Source organism: Dendrobates tinctorius, unplaced genomic scaffold (genome assembly GCF_039654945.1).
Source record: "Dendrobates tinctorius isolate UK_male_01 unplaced genomic scaffold, ASM3965494v1 ptg000064l, whole genome shotgun sequence".
Taxonomy (NCBI): domain Eukaryota; kingdom Metazoa; phylum Chordata; class Amphibia; order Anura; family Dendrobatidae; genus Dendrobates; species Dendrobates tinctorius.
In genome coordinates, this window is record NW_027361732.1 from 35,234,529 (window position 1) to 35,256,184 (window position 21,656).

The following is a 21,656-nucleotide window of genomic DNA, read 5'->3' on the forward strand; positions in this document are numbered from 1 at the left end:
GTGTGCAGAAATTCAAAATCTTCCTTATCCTCTAGTAACTTTGGTCACAGCTGTGCCATCGAGCCTGTCACATAGTGCTCAGATATTCATTGGGCCTCACACAATCCAAAAGTGTCCAGTGTCCACAAGTGTGTGCAGAAATTCAAAATCTCCCTTATCCTCTAGTCACTTTGGTCACAGCTGTGCCATCGAGCCTGTCACATAGCGCTCAGATATTCATTGGACCTCACACAATCCAAAAGTGTCCAGTGTCCACAAGTGTGTGCAGAAATTCAAAATCTCCCTTATGCTCTAGTCACTTTGGTCACAGCTGTGCCATCGAGCCTGTGACATAGCGCTCAGATATTCATTGGGCCTCACACAATCCAAAAGTGTCCAGTGTCCACAAGTGTCTGCAGAAATTCAAAATCTCCCTTATCCTCTAGTCACTTTGGTCACAGCTGTGCCATCGAGCCTGTCACATAGCGCTCAGATACTCATTGGGCCTCACACAATCCAAAAGTGTCCAGTGTCCACAAGTGTGTGCAGAAATTCAAAGTCTCCCTTATCCTCTAGTCATTTTGGTCACAGCTGTGCCATCAAACCTGTCACATAGCGCTCAGATATTCATTGGGCCTCACACAATCCAAAAGTGTCCAGTGTCCACAAGTGTCTGCTGAAATTCAAAATCTCCCTTATCCTCTAGTCACTTTGGTCACAGCTGTGCCATCGAGCCTGTCACATAGCGCTCAGATATTCATTGGGCCTCACACAATCCAAAAGTGTCCAGTGTCCACAAGTTTGTGCAGAAATTCAAAATCTCCCTTATCCTCTAGTCACTTTGGTCACAGCTGTGCCATCGAGCCTGTCACATAGCGCTCAGATATTCATTGGACCTCACACAATCCAAAAGTGTCCAGTGTCCACAAGTGTGTGCAGAAATTCAAAATCTCCCTTATCCTCTAGTCACTTTGGTCACAGCTGTGCCATCGAGCCTGTCACATAGCGCTCAGATATTCATTGGGCCTCACACAATCCAAAAGTGTCCAGTGTCCACAAGTGTGTGCAGAAATTCGAAATCTCCCTTATCCTCTAGTCACTTTGGTCACAGCTGTGCCATCAAGCCTGTCACATAGCGCTCAGATATTCATTGGGCCTCACACAATCCAAAAGTGTCCAGTGTCCACAAGTGTCTGCTGAATTTCAAAATCTCCCTTATCCTCTAGTCACTTTGGTCACAGCTGTGCCATCGAGCCTGTCACATAGCACTCAGATATTCATTGGGCCTCACACAATCCAAAAGTGTCCAGTGTCCACAAGTGTGTGCAGAAATTCAAAATCTCCCTTATCCTCTAGTCACTTTGGTCACAGCTGTGCCATCGAGCCTGTCACATAGCGCTCAGATATTCATTGGGCCTCACACAATCCAAAAGTGTCCAGTGTCCACAAGTGTCTGCTGAAATTCAAAATCTATCCTCTAGTCACTTTGGTCACAGCTGTGCCATCGAGCCTGTCACATAGCGCTCAGATATTCATTGGGCCTCACACAATCCAAAAGTGTCCAGTGTCCACAAGTGTGTGCAGAAATTCAAAAGCTCCCTTATCCTCTAGTCACTTTGGTCACAGCTGTGCCATCGAGGCTGTCACATAGCGCTCAGATATTCATTGGGCCTCACACAATCCAAAAGTGTCCAGTGTCCACAAGTGTGTGCAGAAATTCAAAATCTCCCTTATCCTCTAGTCAGTTTGGTCACAGCTGTGCCATCGAGCCTGTCACATAGCGCTCAGATATTCATTGGGCCTCACACAATCCAAAAGTGTCCTGTGTCCACAAGTGTGTGCAGAAATTCAAAATCTCCCTTATCCTCTAGTCACTTTGGTCACAGCTGTGCCATCGAGCCTGTCACATAGCGTTCAGATATTCATTGGGCCTCACACAATCCAAAAGTGTCCAGTGTCCACAAGTGTGTGCAGAAATTCAAAATCTCCCTTATCCACTAGTCACTTTGGTCACAGCTGTGCCATCGAGCCTGTCACATAGCGCTCAGATATTCATTGGGCCTCACACAATCCAAAAGTGTCCAGTGTCCACAAGTGTCTGCTGAAATTCAAAATCTCCCTTATCCTCTAGTCACTTTGGTCACAGCTGTGCCATCGAGCCTGTCACATAGCGCTCAGATATTCATTGGGCCTCACACAATCCAAAAGTGTCCAGTGTCCACAAGTGTCTGCTGAAATTCAAAATCTCCCTTATCCTGTAGTCACTTTGGTCACAGCTGTGCCATCGAGCCTGTCACATAGCGCTTAGATATTCTTTGGGCCTCACACAATCCAAAAGTGTCCAGTGTCCACAAGTGTCTGCTGAAATTCAAAATCTCCCTTATCCTCTAGTCACTTTGGTCACAGCTGTGCCATCGAGCCTGTCACATAGCGCTCAGATATTCATTGGGTCTCACACAATCCAAAAGTGTCCAGTGTCCACAAGTGTGTGCAGAAATTCAAAATCTCCCTTATCCTCTAGTCACTTTGGTCACAGCTGTGCCATCGAGCCTGTCACATAGCGCTCAGATATTCATTGGGCCTCACACAATCCAAAAGTGTCCAGTGTCCACAAGTGTTTGCAGAAATTCAAAATCTCCCTTATCCTCTAGTCACTTTGGTCACAGCTGTGCCATCGAGCCTGTCACATAGCGCTCAGATATTCATTGGGCCTCACACAATCCAAAAGTGTCCAGTGTCCACAAGTGTGTGCAGAAATTCAAAATCTCCCTTATCCTCTAGTCACTTTGGTCACAGCTGTGCCATCGAGCCTGTCACATAGCGCTCAGATATTCATTGGGCCTCACACAATCCAAAAGTATCCAGTGTCCACAAGTGTCTGCTGAAATTCAAAATCTATCCTCTAGTCACTTTGGTCACAGCTGTGCCATCGAGCCTGTCACGTAGCGCTCAGATATTCATTGGGCCTCACTCAATCCAAAAGTGTCCAGTGTCCACAAGTGTGTGCAGAAATTCAAAATCTCTCTTATCCTCTAGTCACTTTGGTCACAGCTGTGCCATCGAGCCTGTCACATAGCGCTCAGATATTCATTGGGCCTCACACAATCCAAAAGTGTCCAGTGTCCACAAGTGTGTGCAGAAATTCAAAATCTCCCTTATCCTCTAGTCACTTTGGTCACAGCTGTGCCATCGAGCCTGTCACATAGCGCTCAGATATTCATTGGGCCTCACACAATCCAAAAGTATCCAGTGTCCACAAGTGTCTGCTGAAATTCAAAATCTATCCTCTAGTCACTTTGGTCACAGCTGTGCCATCGAGCCTGTCACGTAGCGCTCAGATATTCATTGGGCCTCACTCAATCCAAAAGTGTCCAGTGTCTACAAGTGTGTGCAGAAATTCAAAATCTCTCTTATCCTCCAGTCACTTTGGTCACAGCTGTGCCATCGAGCCTGTCACATAGCGCTCAGATATTCATTGGGCCTCACACAATCCAAAAGTGTCCAGTGTCCACAAGTGTCTGCTGAATTTCAAAATCTCCCTTATCCTCTAGTCACTTTGGTCACAGCTGTGCCATCGAGCCTGTCACATAGCGCTCAGATATTCATTGGGCCTCACACAATCCAAAAGTGTCCAGTGTCCACAAGTGTGTGCAGAAATTCAAAATCTCCCTTATCCTCTAGTCACTTTGGTCACAGCTGTGCCATCGAGCCTGTCACATAGCGCTCAGATATTCATTGGGCCTCACACAATCCAAAAGTGTCCAGTGTCCACAAGTGTGTGCATAAATTCAAAATCTCCCTTATACTCTACTCACTTTGGTTACAGCTGTGCCATCGAGCCTGTCACATAGCGCTCAGATATTCATTGGGCCTCACACAATCCAAAAGTGTCCAGTGTCCACAAGTGTCTGCTGAAATTCAAAATCTCTCTTATCCTCTAGTCACTTTGGTCACAGCTGTGCCATCGAGCCTGTCACATAGTGCTCAGATATTCATTGAGCCTCACACAATCCAAAAGTGTCCAGTGTCCACAAGTGTGTGCTGAAATTCAAAATCTCCCTTATCCTCTAGTCACTTTGGTCACAGCTGTGCCATCGAGCCTGTCACATAGCGCTCAGATATTCATTGGGCCTCACACAATCCAAAAGTGTCCAGTGTCCACAAGTGTGTGCAGAAATTCAAAATCTCCCTTATCCTCTAGTCACTTTGGTCACAGCTGTGCCTTCGAGCCTGTCACATAGCGCTCAGATATTCATTGGGCCTCACACAATCCAAAAGTGTCCAGTGTCCACAAGTGTGTGCAGAAATTCAAAATCTCCCTTATCCTCTAGTCACTTTGGTCACAGCTGTGCCATCGAGCCTGTCACATAGCGCTCAGATATTCATTGGGCCTCACACAATCCAAAAGTGTCCAGTGTCCACAAGTGTGTGAAGAAATTCAAAATCTCCCATTTCCTCTAGGCACTTTGGTCACAGCTGTGCCATCGAGCCTGTCACATAGCGCTCAGATATTCATTGGGCCTCACACAATCCAAAAGTGTCCAGTGTACACAAGTGTGTGCAGAAATTCAAAATCTCCCTTATCCTCTAGTCACTTTGGTCTCAGCTGTGCCATCGAGCATGTTACATAGCGCTCAGATATTCATTGGGCCTCACACAATCCAAAAGTGTCCAGTGTCCACAAGTGTGTGCAGAAATTCAAAATCTCCCTTATCCTCTAGTCACTTTGGTCACAGCTGTGCCATCGAGCCTGTCACATAGCGCTCAGATATTCATTGGGCCTCACACAATCCAAAAGTGTCCAGTGTCCACAAGTGTCTGCTGAAATTCAAAATCTCCCTTATCCTCTAGTCACTTTGGTCACAGCTGTGCCATCGAGCCTGTCACATAGCGCTCAGATATTCATTGGGCCTCACACAATCCAAAAGTGTCCAGTGTCCACAATTGTCTGCTGAAATTCAAAATCTTCCTTATCCTCTAGTCACTTTGGTCACAGCTGTGCCATCGAGCCTGTCACATAGCGCTCAGATATTCATTGGGCCTCACACAATCCAAAATTGTCCAGTATCCACAAGTGTCTGCTGAAATTCAAAATCTCCCTTATCCTCTAGTCACTTTGGTCACAGCTGTGCCATCGAGCCTGTGACATAGCGCTCAGATATTCATTGGGCCTCACACAATCCAAAAGTGTCCAGTGTCCACAAGTGTCTGCAGAAATTCAAAATCTCAGTTATCCTCTAGTCACTTTGGTCACAGCTGTGCCATCGAGCCTGTCACATAGCGCTCAGATACTCATTGGGCCTCACACAATCCAAAAGTGTCCAGTGTCCACAAGTGTGTGCAGAAATTCAAAATCTCCCTTATCCTCTAGTCACTTTGGTCACAGCTGTGCCATCGAGCCTGTCACATAGCGCTCAGATATTCATTGGGCCTCACACAATCCAAAAGTGTCCAGTGTCCACAAGTGTCTGCTGAAATTCAAAATCTCCCTTATCCTCTAGTCACTTTGGTCACAGCTGTGCCATCGAGCCTGTCACATAGCGCTCAGATATTCATTGGGCCTCACACAATCCAAAAGTGTCCAGTGTCCACAAGTGTGTGCAGAAATTCAAAATCTCCCCTATCCTCTAGTCTCTTTGGTCACAGCTGTGCCATCGAGCCTGTCACATAGCGCTCAGATATTCATTGGGCCTCACACAATCCAAAAGTGTCCAGTGTCCACAAGTGTGTGCAGAAATTCAAAATCTCCCTTATCCTCTAGTCACTTTGGTCACAGCTGTGCCATCGAGCCTGTCACATAGCGCTCAGATATTCATTGGGCCTCACACAATCCAAAAGTGTCCAGTGTCCACAAGTGTGTGCAGAAATTAAAAATCTCCCTTATCCTCTAGTCTCTTTGGTCACAGCTGTGCCATCGAGCCTGTCACATAGCGCTCAGATATTCATTGGGCCTCACACAATCCAAAAGTGTCCAGTGTCCACAACTTTGTACAGAAATTCAAAATCTCCCTTATCCTCTAGTCACTTTGGTCACAGCTGTGAAATCGAGCCTGTCACATAGCGCTCAGATATTCATTGGACCTCACACAATCCAAAAGTGTCCAGTGTCCACAAGTGTGTGCAGAAATTCAAAATCTCCCTTATCCTCTAGTCACTTTGGTCACAGCTGTGCCATCGAGCCTGTCACATAGCGCTCAGATATTCATTGGGCCTCACACAATCCAAAAGTGTCCAGTGTCCACAAGTGTGTGCAGAAATTCGAAATCTCCCTTATCCTCTAGTCACTTTGGTCACAGCTGTGCCATCGAGCCTGTCACATAGCGCTCAGATATTCATTGGGCCTCACACAATCCAAAAGTGTCCAGTGTCCACAAGTGTCTGCTGAAATTCAAAATCTATCCTCTAGTCACTTTGGTCACAGCTGTGCCATCGAGCCTGTCACATAGCGCTCAGATATTCATTGGGCCTCACACAATCCAAAAGTGTCCAGTGTCCACAAGTGTGTGCAGAAATTCAAAAGCTCCCTTATCCTCTAGTCACTTTGGTCACAGCTGTGCCATCGAGGCTGTCACATAGCGCTCAGATATTCATTGGGCCTCACACAATCCAAAAGTGTCCAGTGTCCACAAGTGTGTGCAGAAATTCAAAATCTCCCTTATCCTCTAGTCAGTTTGGTCACAGCTGTGCCATCGAGCCTGTCACATAGCGCTCAGATATTCATTGGGCCTCACACAATCCAAAAGTGTCCTGTGTCCACAAGTGTGTGCAGAAATTCAAAATCTCCCTTATCCTCTAGTCACTTTGGTCACAGCTGTGCCATCGAGCCTGTCACATAGCGCTCAGATATTCATTGGGCCTCACACAATCCAAAAGTGTCCAGTGTCCACAAGTGTGTGCAGAAATTCAAAATCTCCCTTATCCACTAGTCACTTTGGTCACAGCTGTGCCATCGAGCCTGTCACATAGCGCTCAGATATTCATTGGGCCTCACACAATCCAAAAGTGTCCAGTGTCCACAAGTGTCTGCTGAAATTCAAAATCTCCCTTATCCTCTAGTCACTTTTGTCACAGCTGTGCCATCGAGCCTGTCACATAGCGCTCAGATATTCATTGGGCCTCACACAATCCAAAAGTGTCCAGTGTCCACAAGTGTGTGCAGAAATTCAAAATCTCCCTTATCCTCTAGTCACTTTGGTCACAGCTGTGCCATCGAGCCTGTCACATAGCGCTCAGATATTCATTGGGCCTCACACAATCCAAAAGTGTCCAGTGTCCACAAGTGTCTGCTGAAATTCAAAATCTCCCTTATCCTCTAGTCACTTTGGTCACAGCTATGCCATCGAGCCTGTCACATAGCGCTCAGATATTCATTGGGCCTCACACAATCCAAAAGTGTCCAGTGTCCACAAGTGTGTGCTGAAATTCAAAATCTCCCTTATCCTCTTGTCACTTTGGTCACAGCTGTGCCATCGAGCCTGTCACATAGCGCTCAGATATTCATTGGGCCTCACACAATCCAAAAGTGTCCTGTGTCCACAAGTGTCTACTGAAATTCAAAATCTCCCTTATCCTCTAGTCACTTTGGTCACAGCTGTGCCATCGAGCCTGTCACATAGCGCTCAGATATTCATTGGGCCTCACACAATCCAAAAGTGTCCAGTGTCCACAAGTGTGTGCAGAAATTCAAAATCTCCCTTATCCTCTAGTCAGTTTGGTCACAGCTGTGCCATCGAGCCTGTCACATAGCGCTCAGATATTCATTGGGCCTCACACAATCCAAAAGTGTCCAGTGTCCACAAGTGTGTGCAGAAATTCAAAATCTCCCTTATCCTCTAGTCAGTTTGGTCACAGCTGTGCCATCGAGCCTGTCACATAGCGCTCAGATATTCATTGGGCCTCACACAATCCAAAAGTGTCCAGTGTCCACAAGTGTGTGCAGAAATTCAAAATCTCCCTTATCCTCTAGTCACTTTGGTCACAGCTGTGCCATCGAGCCTGTCACATAGCGCTCAGATATTCATTGGGCCTCACACAATCCAAAAGTGTCCAGTGTCCACAAGTGTGTGCAGAAATTCAAAATCTCCCTTATCCACTAGTCACTTTGGTCACAGCTGTGCCATCGAGCCTGTCACATAGCGCTCAGATATTCATTGGGCCTCACACAATCCAAAAGTGTCCAGTGTCCACAAGTGTCTGCTGAAATTCAAAATCTCCCTTATCCTCTAGTCACTTTTGTCACAGCTGTGCTATCGAGCCTGTCACATAGCGCTCAGATATTCATTGGGCCTCACACAATCCAAAAGTGTCCAGTGTCCACAAGTGTGTGCAGAAATTCAAAATCTCCCTTATCCTCTAGTCACTTTGGTCACAGCTGTGCCATCGAGCCTGTCACATAGCGCTCAGATATTCATTGGGCCTCACACAATCCAAAAGTGTCCAGTGTCCACAAGTGTCTGCTGAAATTCAAAATCTCCCTTTTCCTCTAGTCACTTTGGTCACAGCTATGCCATCGAGCCTGTCACATAGCGCTCAGATATTCATTGGGCCTCACACAATCCAAAAGTGTCCAGTGTCCACAAGTGTGTGCAGAAATTCAAAATCTCCCTTATCCTCTTGTCACTTTGGTCACAGCTGTGCCATCGAGCCTGTCACATAGCGCTCAGATATTCATTGGGCCTCACACAATCCAAAAGTGTCCTGTGTCCACAAGTGTCTACTGAAATTCAAAATCTCCCTTATCCTCTAGTCACTTTGGTCACAGCTGTGCCATCGAGCCTGTCACATAGCGCTCAGATATTCATTGGGCCTCACACAATCCAAAAGTGTCCAGTGTCCACAAGTGTGTGCAGAAATTCAAAATCTTCCTTATCCTCTAGTAACTTTGGTCACAGCTGTGCCATCGAGCCTGTCACATAGCGCTCAGATATTCATTGGACCTCACACAATCCAAAAGTGTCCAGTGTCCACAAGTGTGTGCAGAAATTCAAAATCTCCCTTATGCTCTAGTCACTTTGGTCACAGCTTTGCCATTGAGCCTGTGACATAGCGCTCAGATATTCATTGGGCCTCACACAATCCAAAAGTGTCCAGTGTCCACAAGTGTCTGCAGAAATTCAAAATCTCCCTTATCCTCTAGTCACTTTGGTCACAGCTGTGCCATCGAGCCTGTCACATAGCGCTCAGATACTCATTGGGCCTCACACAATCCAAAAGTGTCCAGTGTCCACAAGTGTGTGCAGAAATTCAAAATCTCCCTTATCCTCTAGTCATTTTGGTCACAGCTGTGCCATCAAACCTGTCACATAGCGCTCAGATATTCATTGGGCCTCACACAATCCAAAAGTGTCCAGTGTCCACAAGTGTGTGCAGAAATTCGAAATCTCCCTTATCCTCTAGTCACTTTGGTCACAGCTGTGCCATCGAGCCTGTCACATAGCGCTCAGATATTCATTGGGCCTCACACAATCCAAAAGTGTCCAGTGTCCACAAGTGTCTGCTGAAATTCAAAATCTATCCTCTAGTCACTTTGGTCACAGCTGTGCCATCGAGCCTGTCACATAGCGCTCAGATATTCAGTGGGCCTCACACAATCCAAAAGTGTCCAGTGTCCACAAGTGTGTGCAGAAATTCAAAAGCTCCCTTATCCTCTAGTCACTTTGGTCACAGCTGTGCCATCGAGGCTGTCACATAGCGCTCAGATATTCATTGGGCCTCACACAATCCAAAAGTGTCCAGTGTCCACAAGTGTGTGCAGAAATTCAAAATCTCCCTTATCCTCTAGTCAGTTTGGTCACAGCTGTGCCATCGAGCCTGTCACATAGCGCTCAGATATTCATTGGGCCTCACACAATCCAAAAGTGTCCAGTGTCCACAAGTGTGTGCAGAAATTCAAAATCTCCCTTATCCTCTAGTCACTTTGGTCACAGCTGTGCCATCGAGCCTGTCACATAGCGCTCAGATATTCATTGGGCCTCACACAATCCAAAAGTGTCCAGTGTCCACAAGTGTGTGCAGAAATTCAAAATCTCCCTTATCCACTAGTCACTTTGGTCACAGCTGTGCCATTGAGCCTGTCACATAGCGCTCAGATATTCATTGGGCCTCACACAATCCAAAAGTGTCCAGTGTCCACAAGTGTCTGCTGAAATTCAAAATCTTCCTTATCCTCTAGTCACTTTTGTCACAGCTGTGCCATCGAGCCTGTCACATAGCGCTCAGATATTCATTGGGCCTCACACAATCCAAAAGTGTCCAGTGTCCACAAGTGTGTGCAGAAATTCAAAATCTCCCTTATCCTCTAGTCACTTTGGTCACAGCTGTGCCATCGAGCCTGTCACATAGCGCTCAGATATTCATTGGGCCTCACACAATCCAAAAGTGTCCAGTGTCCACAAGTGTCTGCTGAAATTCAAAATCTCCCTTATCCTCTAGTCACTTTGGTCACAGCTGTGCCATCGAGCCTGTCACATAGCGCTCAGATACTCATTGGGCCTCACACAATCCAAAAGTGTCCAGTGTCCACAAGTGTGTGCAGAAATTCAAAATCTCCCTTATCCTCTAGTCATTTTGGTCACAGCTGTGCCATCAAACCTGTCACATAGCGCTCAGATATTCATTGGGCCTCACACAATCCAAAAGTGTCCAGTGTCCACAAGTGTCTGCTGAAATTCAAAATCTCCCTTATCCTCTAGTCACTTTGGTCACAGCTGTGCCATCGAGCCTGTCACATAGCGCTCAGATATTCATTGGGCCTCACACAATCCAAAAGTGTCCAGTGTCCACAAGTGTGTGCAGAAATTCAAAATCTCCCTTATCCTCTAGTCTCTTTGGTCACAGCTGTGCCATCGAGCCTGTCACATAGCGCTCAGATATTCATTGGGCCTCACACAATCCAAAAGTGTCCAGTGTCCACAAGTTTGTGCAGAAATTCAAAATCTCCCTTATCCTCTAGTCACTTTGGTCACAGCTGTGCCATCGAGCCTGTCACATAGCGCTCAGATATTCATTGGACCTCACACAATCCAAAAGTGTCCAGTGTCCACAAGTGTGTGCAGAAATTCAAAATCTCCCTTATCCTCTAGTCACTTTGGTCACAGCTGTGCCATCGAGCCTGTCACATAGCGCTCAGATATTCATTGGGCCTCACACAATCCAAAAGTGTCCAGTGTCCACAAGTGTGTGCAGAAATTCGAAATCTCCCTTATCCTCTAGTCACTTTGGTCACAGCTGTGCCATCGAGCCTGTCACATAGCGCTCAGATATTCATTGGGCCTCACACAATCCAAAAGTGTCCAGTGTCCACAAGTGTCTGCTGAAATTCAAAATCTATCCTCTAGTCACTTTGGTCACAGCTGTGCCATCGAGCCTGTCACATAGCGCTCAGATATTCAGTGGGCCTCACACAATCCAAAAGTGTCCAGTGTCCACAAGTGTGTGCAGAAATTCAAAAGCTCCCTTATCCTCTAGTCACTTTGGTCACAGCTGTGCCATCGAGGCTGTCACATAGCGCTCAGATATTCATTGGGCCTCACACAATCCAAAAGTGTCCAGTGTCCACAAGTGTGTGCAGAAATTCAAAATCTCCCTTATCCTCTAGTCAGTTTGGTCACAGCTGTGCCATCGAGCCTGTCACATAGCGCTCAGATATTCATTGGGCCTCACACAATCCAAAAGTGTCCAGTGTCCACAAGTGTGTGCAGAAATTCAAAATCTCCCTTATCCTCTAGTCACTTTGGTCACAGCTGTGCCATCGAGCCTGTCACATAGCGCTCAGATATTCATTGGGCCTCACACAATCCAAAAGTGTCCAGTGTCCACAAGTGTGTGCAGAAATTCAAAATCTCCCTTATCCACTAGTCACTTTGGTCACAGCTGTGCCATTGAGCCTGTCACATAGCGCTCAGATATTCATTGGGCCTCACACAATCCAAAAGTGTCCAGTGTCCACAAGTGTCTGCTGAAATTCAAAATCTTCCTTATCCTCTAGTCACTTTTGTCACAGCTGTGCCATCGAGCCTGTCACATAGCGCTCAGATATTCATTGGGCCTCACACAATCCAAAAGTGTCCAGTGTCCACAAGTGTGTGCAGAAATTCAAAATCTCCCTTATCCTCTAGTCACTTTGGTCACAGCTGTGCCATCGAGCCTGTCACATAGCGCTCAGATATTCATTGGGCCTCACACAATCCAAAAGTGTCCAGTGTCCACAAGTGTCTGCTGAAATTCAAAATCTCCCTTATCCTCTAGTCACTTTGGTCACAGCTATGCCATCGAGCCTGTCACATAGCGCTCAGATATTCATTGGGCCTCACACAATCCAAAAGTGTCCAGTGTCCACAAGTGTGTGCAGAAATTCAAAATCTCCCTTATCCTCTTGTCACTTTGGTCACAGCTGTGCCATCGAGCCTGTCACATAGCGCTCAGATATTCATTGGGCCTCACACAATCCAAAAGTGTCCTGTGTCCACAAGTGTCTACTGAAATTCAAAATCTCCCTTATCCTCTAGTCACTTTGGTCACAGCTGTGCCATCGAGCCTGTCACATAGCGCTCAGATATTCATTGGGCCTCACACAATCCAAAAGTGTCCAGTGTCCACAAGTGTGTGCAGAAATTCAAAATCTCCCTTATCCTCTAGTCACTTTGGTCACAGCTGTGCCATCGAGCCTGTCACATAGCGCTCAGATATTCATTGGACCTCACACAATCCAAAAGTGTCCAGTGTCCACAAGTGTGTGCAGAAATTCAAAATCTCCCTTATCCTCTAGTCAGTTTGGTCACAGCTGTGCCATCGAGCCTGTCACATAGCGCTCAGATATTCATTGGGCCTCACACAATCCAAAAGTGTCCAGTGTCCACAAGTGTGTGCAGAAATTCAAAATCTCCCTTATCCTCTAGTCACTTTGGTCACAGCTGTGCCATCGAGCCTGTCACATAGCGCTCAGATATTCATTGGGCCTCACACAATCCAAAAGTGTCCAGTGTCCACAAGTGTCTGCTGAAATTCAAAATCTATCCTCTAGTCACTTTGGTCACAGCTGTGCCATCGAGCCTGTCACATAGCGCTCAGATATTCAGTGGGCCTCACACAATCCAAAAGTGTCCAGTGTCCACAAGTGTGTGCAGAAATTCAAAAGCTTCCTTATCCTCTAGTCACTTTGGTCACAGCTGTGCCATCGAGGCTGTCACATAGCGCTCAGATATTCATTGGGCCTCACACAATCCAAAAGTGTCCAGTGTCCACAAGTGTGTGCAGAAATTCAAAATCTCCCTTATCCTCTAGTCAGTTTGGTCACAGCTGTGCCATCGAGCCTGTCACATAGCGCTCAGATATTCATTGGGCCTCACACAATCCAAAAGTGTCCAGTGTCCACAAGTGTGTGCAGAAATTCAAAATCTCCCTTATCCTCTAGTCACTTTGGTCACAGCTGTGCCATCGAGCCTGTCACATAGCGCTCAGATATTCATTGGGCCTCACACAATCCAAAAGTGTCCAGTGTCCACAAGTGTGTGCAGAAATTCAAAATCTCCCTTATCCACTAGTCACTTTGGTCACAGCTGTGCCATCGAGCCTGTCACATAGCGCTCAGATATTCATTGGGCCTCACACAATCCAAAAGTGTCCAGTGTCCACAAGTGTGTGCAGAAATTCAAAATCTCCCTTATCCTCTAGTCACTTTGGTCACAGCTGTGCCATCGAGCCTGTCACATAGCGCTCAGATATTCATTGGGCCTCACACAATCCAAAAGTGTCCAGTGTCCACAGGTGTCTGCTGAAATTCAAAATCTCCCTTATCCTCTAATCACTTTGGTCACAGCTATGCCATCGAGCCTGTCACATAGCGCTCAGATATTCATTGGGCCTCACACAATCCAAAAGTGTCCAGTGTCCACAAGTGTGTGCAGAAATTCAAAATCTCCCTTATCCTCTTGTCACTTTGGTCACAGCTGTGCCATCGAGCCTGTCACATAGCGCTCAGATATTCATTGGGCCTCACACAATCCAAAAGTGTCCTGTGTCCACAAGTGTCTACTGAAATTCAAAATCTCCCTTATCCTCTAGTCACTTTGGTCACAGCTGTGCCATCGAGCCTGTCACATAGCGCTCAGATATTCATTGGGCCTCACACAATCCAAAAGTGTCCAGTGTCCACAAGTGTCTGCTGAAATTCAAAATCTCCCTTATCCTCTAGTCACTTTGGTCACAGCTGTGCCATCGAGCCTGTCACATAGCGCTCAGATATTCATTGGGCCTCACACAATCCAAAAGTGTCCAGTGTCCACAAGTGTGTGCAGAAATTCAAAATCTCCCTTATCCTCTAGTCACTTTGGTCACAGCTGTGCCATCGAGCCTATCACATAGCGCTCAGATATTCATTGGGCCTCACACAATCCAAAAGTGTCCAGTGTCCACAAGTGTCTGCTGAAATTCAAAATCTCCCTTATCCTCTAGTCACTTTGGTCACAGCTGTGCCAACGAGCCTGTCACATAGCGGTCAGATATTCATTGGGCCTCACACAATCCAAAAGTGTCCAGTGTCCACAAGTGTGTGCAGAAATTCAAAATCTCCCTTATCCTCTAGTCACTTTGGTCACAGCTGTGCCATCGAGCCTGTCACATAGCGCTCAGATATTCATTGGGCCTCACACAATCCAAAAGTATCCAGTGTCCACAAGTGTCTGCTGAAATTCAAAATCTATCCTCTGGTCACTTTGGTCACAGCTGTGCCATCGAGCCTGTCACATAGCGCTCAGATATACAGTGGGCCTCACACAATCCAAAAGTGTCCAGTGTCCACAAGTGTGTGCAGAAATTCAAAAGCTCCCTTATCCTCTAGTCACTTTGGTCACAGCTGTGCCATCGAGCCTGTCACATAGCGCTCAGATATTCATTGGGCCTCACACAATCCAAAAGTGTCCAGTGTCCACAAGTGTCTGCTGAAATTCAAAATCTATCCTCTAGTCACTTTGGTCACAGCTGTGCCATCGAGCCTGTCACATAGCGCTCAGATATTCAGTGGGCCTCACACAATCCAAAAGTGTCCAGTGTCCACAAGTGTGTGCAGAAATTCAAAATCTCCCTTATCCTCTAGTCAGTTTGGTCACAGCTGTGCCATCGAGCCTGTCACATAGCGCTCAGATATTCATTGGGCCTCACACAATCCAAAAGTGTCCAGTGTCCACAAGTGTGTGCAGAAATTCAAAATCTCCCTTATCCTCTAGTCACTTTGGTCACAGCTGTGCCATCGAGCCTGTCACATAGCGCTCAGATATTCATTGGGCCTCACACAATCCAAAAGTGTCCAGTGTCCACAAGTGTGTGCAGAAATTCAAAATCTCCCTTATCCACTAGTCACTTTGGTCACAGCTGTGCCATTGAGCCTGTCACATAGCGCTCAGATATTCATTGGGCCTCACACAATCCAAAAGTGTCCAGTGTCCACAAGTGTCTGCTGAAATTCAAAATCTTCCTTATCCTCTAGTCACTTTTGTCACAGCTGTGCCATCGAGCCTGTCACATAGCGCTCAGATATTCATTGGGCCTCACACAATCCAAAAGTGTCCAGTGTCCACAAGTGTGTGCAGAAATTCAAAATCTCCCTTATCCTCTAGTCACTTTGGTCACAGCTGTGCCATCGAGCCTGTCACATAGCGCTCAGATATTCATTGGGCCTCACACAATCCAAAAGTGTCCAGTGTCCATAAGTGTCTGCTGAAATTCAAAATCTCCCTTATCCTCTAGTCACTTTGGTCACAGCTATGCCATCGAGCCTGTCACATAGCGCTCAGATATTCATTGGGCCTCACACAATCCAAAAGTGTCCAGTGTCCACAAGTGTGTGCAGAAATTCAAAATCTCCCTTATCCTCTTGTCACTTTGGTCACAGCTGTGCCATCGAGCCTGTCACATAGCGCTCAGATATTCATTGGGCCTCACACAATCCAAAAGTGTCCTGTGTCCACAAGTGTCTACTGAAATTCAAAATCTCCCTTATCCTCTAGTCACTTTGGTCACAGCTGTGCCATCGAGCCTGTCACATAGCGCTCAGATATTCATTGGGCCTCACACAATCCAAAAGTGTCCAGTGTCCACAAGTGTGTGCAGAAATTCAAAATCTCCCTTATCCTCTAGTCACTTTGGTCACAGCTGTGCCATCGAGCCTGTCACATAGCGCTCAGATATTCATTGGACCTCACACAATCCAAAAGTGTCCAGTGTCCACAAGTGTGTGCAGAAATTCAAAATCTCCCTTATCCTCTAGTCAGTTTGGTCACAGCTGTGCCATCGAGCCTGTCACATAGCGCTCAGATATTCATTGGGCCTCACACAATCCAAAAGTGTCCAGTGTCCACAAGTGTGTGCAGAAATTCAAAATCTCCCTTATCCTCTAGTCACTTTGGTCACAGCTGTGCCATCGAGCCTGTCACATAGCGCTCAGATATTCATTGGGCCTCACACAATCCAAAAGTGTCCAGTGTCCACAAGTGTCTGCTGAAATTCAAAATCTATCCTCTAGTCACTTTGGTCACAGCTGTGCCATCGAGCCTGTCACATAGCGCTCAGATATTCAGTGGGCCTCACACAATCCAAAAGTGTCCAGTGTCCACAAGTGTGTGCAGAAATTCAAAAGCTCCCTTATCCTCTAGTCACTTTGGTCACAGCTGTGCCATCGAGGCTGTCACATAGCGCTCAGATATTCATTGGGCCTCACACAATCCAAAAGTGTCCAGTGTCCACAAGTGTGTGCAGAAATTCAAAATCTCCCTTATCCTCTAGTCAGTTTGGTCACAGCTGTGCCATCGAGCCTGTCACATAGCGCTCAGATATTCATTGGGCCTCACACAATCCAAAAGTGTCCAGTGTCCACAAGTGTGTGCAGAAATTCAAAATCTCCCTTATCCTCTAGTCACTTTGGTCACAGCTGTGCCATCGAGCCTGTCACATAGCGCTCAGATATTCATTGGGCCTCACACAATCCAAAAGTGTCCAGTGTCCACAAGTGTGTGCAGAAATTCAAAATCTCCCTTATCCACTAGTCACTTTGGTCACAGCTGTGCCATCGAGCCTGTCACATAGCGCTCAGATATTCATTGGGCCTCACACAATCCAAAAGTGTCCAGTGTCCACAAGTGTGTGCAGAAATTCAAAATCTCCCTTATCCTCTAGTCACTTTGGTCACAGCTGTGCCATCGAGCCTGTCACATAGCGCTCAGATATTCATTGGGCCTCACACAATCCAAAAGTGTCCAGTGTCCACAAGTGTCTGCTGAAATTCAAAATCTCCCTTATCCTCTAATCACTTTGGTCACAGCTATGCCATCGAGCCTGTCACATAGCGCTCAGATATTCATTGGGCCTCACACAATCCAAAAGTGTCCAGTGTCCACAAGTGTGTGCAGAAATTCAAAATCTCCCTTATCCTCTTGTCACTTTGGTCACAGCTGTGCCATCGAGCCTGTCACATAGCGCTCAGATATTCATTGGGCCTCACACAATCCAAAAGTGTCCTGTGTCCACAAGTGTCTACTGAAATTCAAAATCTCCCTTATCCTCTAGTCACTTTGGTCACAGCTGTGCCATCGAGCCTGTCACATAGCGCTCAGATATTCATTGGGCCTCACACAATCCAAAAGTATCCAGTGTCCACAAGTGTCTGCTGAAATTCAAAATCTATCCTCTGGTCACTTTGGTCACAGCTGTGCCATCGAGCCTGTCACATAGCGCTCAGATATACAGTGGGCCTCACACAATCCAAAAGTGTCCAGTGTCCACAAGTGTGTGCAGAAATTCAAAAGCTCCCTTATCCTCTAGTCACTTTGGTCACAGCTGTGCCATCGAGGCTGTCACATAGCGCTCAGATATTCATTGGGCCTCACACAATCCAAAAGTGTCCAGTGTCCACAAGTGTGTGCAGAAATTCAAAATCTCCCTTATCCTCTAGTCAGTTTGGTCACAGCTGTGCCATCGAGCCTGTCACATAGCGCTCAGATATTCATTGGGCCTCTCACAATCCAAAAGTGTCCAGTGTCCACAAGTGTGTGCAGAAATTCAAAATCTCCCTTATCCTCTAGTCACTTTGGTCACAGCTGTGCCATCGAGCCTGTCACATAGCGCTCAGATATTCATTGGGCCTCACACAATCCAAAAGTGTCCAGTGTCCACAAGTGTGTGCAGAAATTCAAAATCTCCCTTATCCACTAGTCACTTTGGTCACAGCTGTGCCATTGAGCCTGTCACATAGCGCTCAGATATTCATTGGGCCTCACACAATCCAAAAGTGTCCAGTGTCCACAAGTGTCTGCTGAAATTCAAAATCTTCCTTATCCTCTAGTCACTTTTGTCACAGCTGTGCCATCGAGCCTGTCACATAGCACTCAGATATTCATTGGGCCTCACACAATCCAAAAGTGTCCAGTGTCCACAAGTGTGTGCAGAAATTCAAAATCTCCCTTATCCTCTAGTCACTTTGGTCACAGCTGTGCCATCGAGCCTGTCACATAGCGCTCAGATATTCATTGGGCCTCACACAATCCAAAAGTGTCCAGTGTCCACAAGTGTCTGCTGAAATTCAAAATCTCCCTTATCCTCTAGTCACTTTGGTCACAGCTATGCCATCGAGCCTGTCACATAGCGCTCAGATATTCATTGGGCCTCACACAATCCAAAAGTGTCCAGTGTCCACAAGTGTCTGCTGAAATTCAAAATCTCCCTTATCCTCTAGTCACTTTGGTCACAGCTGTGCCATCGAGCCTGTCACATAGCGCTCAGATATTCATTGGGCCTCACACAATCCAAAAGTGTCCAGTGTCCACAATTGTCTGCTGAAATTCAAAATCTCCCTTATCCTCTAGTCACTTTGGTCACAGCTGTGCCATCGAGCCTGTCACATAGCGCTCAGATATTCATTGGGCCTCACACTATCCAAAAGTGTCTAGTGTCCACAAGTTTGTGCTGAAATTCAAAATCTCCCTTATCCTCTAGTCACTCTGGTCACAGCTGTGCCATCGAGCCTGTCACATAGCGCTCAGATATTCATTGGGCCTCACACAATCCAAAATTGTCCAGTATCCACAAGTGTCTGCTGAAATTCAAAATCTCCCTTATCCTCTAGTCACTTTGGTCACAGCTGTGCCATCGAGCCTGTGACATAGCGCTCAGATATTCATTGGGCCTCACACAATCCAAAAGTGTCCAGTGTCCACAAGTGTCTGCAGAAATTCAAAATCTCAGTTATCCTCTAGTCACTTTGGTCACAGCTGTGCCATCGAGCCTGTCACATAGCGCTCAGATACTCATTGGGCCTCACACAATCCAAAAGTGTCCAGTGTCCACAAGTGTGTGCAGAAATTCAAAATCTCCCTTATCCTCTAGTCACTTTGGTCACAGCTGTGCCATCGAGCATGTCACATAGCGCTCAGATATTCATTGGGCCTCACACAATCCAAAAGTGTCCAGTGTCCACAAGTGTCTGCTGAAATTCAAAATCTCCCTTATCCTCTAGTCACTTTGGTCACAGCTGTGCCATCGAGCCTGTCACATAGCGCTCAGATATTCATTGGGCCTCACACAATCCAAAAGTGTCCAGCGTCCACAAGTGTGTGCAGAAATTCAAAATCTCCCCTATCCTCTAGTCTCTTTGGTCACAGCTGTGCCATCGAGCCTGTCACATAGCGCTCAGATATTCATTGGGCCTCACACAATCCAAAAGTGTCCAGTGTCCACAAGTGTGTGCAGAAATTCAAAATCTCCCTTATCCTCTAGTCACTTTGGTCACAGCTGTGCCATCGAGCCTGTCACATAGCGCTCAGATATTCATTGGACCTCACACAATCCAAAAGTGTCCAGTGTCCACAAGTGTGTGCAGAAATTCAAAATCTCCCTTATGCTCTAGTCACTTTGGTCACAGCTGTGCCATCGAGCCTGTCACATAGCGCTCAGATATTCATTGGGCCTCACACAATCCAAAAGTGTCCACAATTGTCTGCTGAAATTCAAAATCTCCCTTATCCTCTAGTCACTTTGGTCACAGCTGTGCCATCGAGTCTGTCACATAGCGCTCAGATATTCATTGGGCCTCACACAATCCAAAAGTGTCCAGTGTCCACAAGTGTGTGCAGAAATTAAAAATCTCCGTTATCCTCTATTCTCTTTGGTCACAGCTGTGCCATCGAGCCTGTCACATAGCGCTCAGATATTCATTGGGCCTCACACAATCCAAAAGTGTCCAGTGTCCACAAGTTTGTGCAGAAATTCAAAATCTCCCTTATCCTCTAGTCACTTTGGTCACAGCTGTGCCATCGAGCCTGTCACATAGCGCTCAGATATTCATTGGACCTCACACAATCCAAAAGTGTCCAGTGTCCACAAGTGTGTGCAGAAATTCAAAATCTCCCTTATCCTCTAGTCACTTTGGTCACAGCTGTGCTATCGAGCCTGTCACATAGCGCTCAGATATTCATTGGGCCTCACACAATCCAAAAGTGTCCAGTGTCCACAAGTGTGTGCAGAAATTCGAAATCTCCCTTATCCTCTAGTCACTTTGGTCACAGCTGTGCCATCGAGCCTGTCACATAGCGCTCAGATATTCATTGGGCCTCACACAATCCAAAAGTGGCCAGTGTCCACAAGTGTCTGCTGAAATTCAAAATCTATCCTCTAGTCACTTTGGTCACAGCTGTGCCATCGAGCCTGTCACATAGCGCTCAGATATTCATTGGGCCTCACACAATCCAAAAGTGTCCAGTGTCCACAAGTGTGTGCAGAAATTCAAAAGCTCCCTTATCCTCTAGTCACTTTGGTCACAGCTGTGCCATCGAGGCTGTCACATAGCGCTCAGATATTCATTGGGCCTCACACAATCCAAAAGTGTCCAGTGTCCACAAGTGTGTGCAGAAATTCAAAATCTCCCTTATCCTCTAGTCAGTTTGGTCACAGCTGTGCCATCGAGCCTGTCACATAGCGCTCAGATATTCATTGGGCCTCACACAATCCAAAAGTGTCCTGTGTCCACAAGTGTGTGCAGAAATTCAAAATCTCCCTTATCCTCTAGTCACTTTGGTCACAGCTGTGCCATCGAGCCTGTCACATAGCGCTCAGATATTCATTGGGCCTCACACAATCCAAAAGTGTCCAGTGTCCACAAGTGTGTGCAGAAATTCAAAATCTCCCTTATCCACTAGTCACTTTGGTCACAGCTGTGCCATCGAGCCTGTCACATAGCGCTCAGATATTCATTGGGCCTCACACAATCCAAAAGTGTCCAGTGTCCACAAGTGTCTGCTGAAATTCAAAATCTCCCTTATCCTCTAGTCACTTTTGTCACAGCTGTGCCATCGAGCCTGTCACATAGCGCTCAGATATTCATTGGGCCTCACACAATCCAAAAGTGTCCAGTGTCCACAAGTGTGTGCAGAAATTCAAAATCTCCCTTATCCTCTAGTCACTTTGGTCACAGCTGTGCCATCGAGCCTGTCACATAGCGCTCAGATATTCATTGGGCCTCACACAATCCAAAAGTGTCCAGTGTCCACAAGTGTCTGCTGAAATTCAAAATCTCCCTTATCCTCTAGTCACTTTGGTCACAGCTATGCCATCGAGCCTGTCACATAGCGCTCAGATATTCATTGGGCCTCACACAATCCAAAAGTGTCCAGTGTCCACAAGTGTGTGCAGAAATT